Genomic DNA, 5118 nt, shown 5'->3' with positions numbered 1-5118 from the left:
AAAAGCACCCATAGTCACACCATCCAGAGATAACTACAGCTAATTTTCAATTCATTTTTTCTATGCATCTATGTAAGTATAATATACCTGTAAAATTCAAATTGTTACTTTACAGATGTGTGCCAGAATTTTTCACACATGGGTTGAGCATTTTCTCATGGCATTTAGTATGATTCAAAAATGTTGTTAATTTCTGCATAATAGCTTATCATGTGAATGTATCATAATTTATTTAATCTTTTTTTCTATTGCTGGATATTTAGGTTTCCTTCTTTCAGCTTTTTAAAAGAACTGTTAGCAATGATGCTGATAGAAATATCAGGATAGTGGGCTGGCCGGTTGACTCACTTGGTTGGAGAGTGGTCCTGATAACACCAAGGTCAAGGGTTTGTACTCCTGTACTGGCCAGCCACCAAAAATAAAATCAGGATAGACTTCTAGATTTGGGATTACAAGGCCAAGGAAATAAAAGGAAAAAAAAAGAAAAGAAAAGAAAAAATACACACACACACAAAACTTCTTGCTTCTGAATCCTCTTCAGGAAACTTTTAATTGATTTGTAGTTTCACCATATCTGTCTCTTTTGGGGTTCTCAGGAGATAACAAATGTCAGGAACGAAAAAGTGGTTGGACTCCATGTCCAAGGAAAGAATCTGATGCAAGAGTTTAGGCTTAGCCCAACTCACATTTCAATGGCCACGAGGGATAAAGATTACTGTAAGTTTTAGCATTTCTTGCAGTGTTGCAACCGACTCTTTGGTCTTTTACTTGGTCTGTTCCTCTGTGCTTATTAGCAGTAAAATATGCTCGAGTCTCAGAAAAACTTGTTTGTTGCAGGGACAGGAAAGGGGAAGAGAAGTAGAAATCATCATTCTATTTCTCATTAGCTTCAGAAAGTCTGGTCTCCTGCTGTATATCCTCATGGCACCCTGTATTTCTCTCTTGTAGTCCCTTTTATGATTATAAATCATAAATTATTTGCATTAGCATTTGTTTAATGACTGTCTTCTCCACCAAAATGTAAGTTCCGAGAGGCAGGAGCCTTCATGGTCTTGTTTGCTGCTTCACCCCCAGAGCTGAGCATGCCTACATACAGTTGGCACTCAGTAAGTATTTGTGGAATAAATTAGCAACTAGAGCAAGGACTCTGGATGGAAGAATATGTGTCTCCTGTAATGGGGCCCTCAGAGGCTGGGACAAGGAGGTGACTGTCCTGAGACCCTGAAATGATGTTGGGAGATTGAGCACTAGGAGAATCTGTCTTGGCACTCCAATCTCTCCTCTGCACAGGCTTTGGACATTCAGTCAGCTGAGCCTCATGCAGAATTCAGTGAGTGGCTCTGAAGGTGAGAAGAACTGGGTTCTCTCAGGTCTTCTTCCCCAAGCCCCTCTGTCATGCATTCCCTTTCTCTCTTGTGTCTTTCACATCCTCCCTTGCCCTTGCAGTGGGTCCCCCTCTTTCTTTCTAGCCTGCTGTCCCCAACTCACATGGAGCTCTCTCCTCCTGAGGTCCTCCCCCTCTAACAGGGGGCCCGACTGATACTCAGTATCAGCTACTGAACCCTGCCTGAAGGAGCAGAGCATGTGAGCACACCATGTCTGGACTATACTCAGCAAGGGGGCATGATCATGGCCTCAGAACCAGGTGTCCAGGGGCTCAGGGAACTGAAGACTTACTTCCTTATGTTTGTTGATGGTATCATCTGTCTCCCACCACCTGGGTTTGATTGGTTTCCTCCATCTGTCCGATCTTTTGTAGAAGGCATGGACAAAAGGACGTAGATGTCCAGGAGGGCCCTCTGGAAATGGGAGAAAAGCTAAGGATTTTACTCAAAAAAGGACCTCTCTGGAGACATGCAAAGAGAAGATGCAAAATGTATTCCAGTGGGAATTGTGAAATAGGGGAGGTGAAAGGAAGGAAGGAAAAGGATAAAGTAGGTCATTTTGATGAGGAGGTGGGTCACCTTCGGCCTCCCTTTGACGTCTCAGATGAAATTAAACAAAATGTTATTTTCTTGGCTTCCTGGACTGGGGACAGCTACAGGAACAGGACTTCATGCACCCAAACCTTTCATGGATGTGGCTTGTCCATTCTGATGTATTGAACAGCAGAGGCTTGTGGAAACCCCTGGTGCAGTGCTTTGGTGACTGTTGCATAAAAAAAAAGAAGAAGAGGGCTTCCTTGGGCTTAGCCTACTCAGGTCTGCTTGCTTGGTCCATGATGTTTGTTGCTGCAGACTAGGGCTACTCAAATTTTAGTATTTTTTCCACACAGATAATTAGTGGTATATTGATGAAGCTTAAGGTCTCATGCCCAAGGTTCTTTCTTATATGTAAGTAATTTCCAATGTCTTCCATTAAGAATCACTGCCAGAATGAGCCACAGATATTTATGCAGTGTGTCCTATATTTATATTTATGTTTTCTGGAGTGAAAAAGGTGAAGAAACAACATGTAGAATACAGAAGGTGGTTTGAAGTTTGCCTCTCCCTATATAACCTGGAGTGTGAATTACCCCAGGGTTCCTTTGTCTGGGGAAGGTGACATTCCAGGGCTTCCTTCTGGAGAACTTATGAGACAGGCCACAAGTTTCCTTCTTATAGACTTTGATGTTTCTGGGCTCTTTGTCAGGGTCTAGGAGATCTGGGTGGCACTGAAGAAGCTGGCTGGGATGGGCATGATGTGTAAAGGGAGTGCACTGGTGACAGAAATGGGGTAATCTTCCCCACAGTGTCTGTACTAGGATAGCTTGTGACCAGAAAAGTTAACCTGATGAAGCAATGGGACCAATTTGCAAAGTGGGCTAAGAGGCATCCTGATGAAGAGGTCCTTTTGGTTTTGATGCGTCACAAGGCTTGTCATACAGTTATTAAAATCCTCTAAGAGGTGCTCTCATACAAAGATTACTTTTATAATTCTCTCCAGCCCAAATGGCACCATTCCATTCTGCTAGTTTCAGCTGCTGGAAATGGAATGGTGTAAACACAAAAAGTTCTGGGACCCATGTCTCTCAGAGATAATGTCAACAAAGTCCTGACTGATGGTATCTACCTTAACTATGAATTGCTATATATAAGTGGAGTGCACAAGAATGGATACTATGGTAAGATAATTAAATTTGTTTTGTGCCTTAGAATACTCAGTTTATAAAGACTTCTATATTCTACTATTTTAATCCTGAAATAGTCCTTAAGGTCAGCAGGGCAGGCATCGTCATCAACATTTTGCAGATAGGTAAGAATGATGAACCTAGTAAGTTGCTGAGCCAAGAGCTAAACCCAGGAGTTTAATTCAAATTCAAATTAAAGACTCTGAAGTTTTGGTAAGCTGGTAGAGAGGCAGCCTGAGCTACGGGACTGCCCTGACACTGGTTGCCCTTTTTAACAGGAGAAGTTGAGTGCCAATAGAAGCTTGGAGAAGTACTGGACAGAAAATCATCAGGAAATTTCACCTGATGATACGGGACTGCCCTGACACTGGTTGCCCTTTTTAACAGGAGAAGTTAAGTGCCAATAGAAGCTTGGAGAAGTACTGGACAGAAAATCATCAGGAAATTTCACCTGATGACCACATTCGCAACTTCTTGAGTAAGTTTAAACATCACGGGAATGCAGAGCACCTTTTGAAAAAATTTCTCAAGTTGTGTTGCATAACTTGTGCTTCTGGGTTCATGTGGGTTGATCCATGCACATGGGGAGTGCTCAACCCTGAACAGGGAAAAGCAATAGGATATTGCTAAGGTAGGTGACCATGAATAGACTGTGGCCTTGAGATCTCAGTGATGAGAGTCTTGTCGCATGATAAACCTCTTTGAGTCCATTCAAACCCCTGCCCATCACAGGCCTCCTCCAGAATCCAAAATTACCCAAAGGGAATCAGAAACCATCTCCTATTTCTCTCCCTGCTTCTCTGGACCACACTATTAGCTTCCTGTTTATCACCCCTGTCCTGAGGTCCAGTTTTGCAAGTCAAGGGTCCTTTTGCCAATTGTTCAAAAAGCTTATGAGTGAGAGGTAGAAGCTCCCTTTTCCTTCACAATCAGCTGATTAAACACAAGGTGGTTGATACTGGTGCAGTTCCTCATCCTTTTTCTTTTCTTTCTCCCCCCACCCCCTGGAGAGTTTCCAGATTTATTGTTTATTGATTGATTCTTCTTAGAAATTGAGCTGTAAAATATCAGGACAAAGGATGATCTTGATTACCAAATCTGTTCCTATACCAGGGCAGCATTATACACTTCCAAAACTTTATAGGCCTCCTCCAAATGACTCAAGAGATGGGAATTTCAAGACCTCTCATGGGAGATTATTTAATGGCCTCTTAAATCTCACCCATTATGAAAGTCTCCCTGATGAAACCATTTTTTTCTTTTCTTTCTTTTTTTTTTTTTTTTTTCATTTATTACCATTAGAGAGTCCCCTAAAGAGCACCTTCATAATCCCTCTCCTTATTTGGGGTTCATACCTTCAATTATCTGCAAATGGCTATCAGGCCCCCACCCCCACACAGGCACATACACTCCTTAGCTCTTCAGTCCACCAACACACATGAAATTCTTTTTATCTTTCCTCATATATCAAAACCTTGGGCTGCTTAATCATTTTAGCTCCTCTAACAAGCAGTAAATTTGAAGGGGGATTAGGGCTGCCTTCTCAAGCTTTTCTCATGTCTGCTGTATCCCTTCTCCTAAACCACATGCCAGATTTCTGTATGCCAATAGCCATTCATCAACAGGAATGAGGTGTTTCTGGAATGTGGAGTTATATAGCTTAAAAAAAAAAATCCCTCCTACCCATAACTCATTTCTAGAGTGAGTCAATATTTATACAAACTATAATAAGAAAGGAAAACCTGAAAGAAATCTGGGACTACCCTAAATTTCCAACCCACTGATAAACATTTTAACTATGAGTAAAAATTTCAACGTAATATATTTCCCTTAAATTTGGATTATGAGCTGATACTCGCAAAAGAGATTCAATCATCTTTTGGTAAGGGTAGTATGAAAGGATTGACTACGCATTTTCTTATCAATGAAAAATTAGCTTAAATGAGTGTCCCAAATGAAAAGAAACCCTGTTTTTGTTCTTTAACTGCTCTCTACGTACCTGGTAGTTT

This window comes from Galeopterus variegatus, unplaced genomic scaffold, assembly GCF_000696425.1.
Source record: "Galeopterus variegatus unplaced genomic scaffold, G_variegatus-3.0.2 Scaffold619, whole genome shotgun sequence".
NCBI classification, from domain to species: domain Eukaryota; kingdom Metazoa; phylum Chordata; class Mammalia; order Dermoptera; family Cynocephalidae; genus Galeopterus; species Galeopterus variegatus.
The sequence above is the reverse complement of the archived record's forward strand: the minus strand, read 5'-3'. Positions refer to the sequence as shown.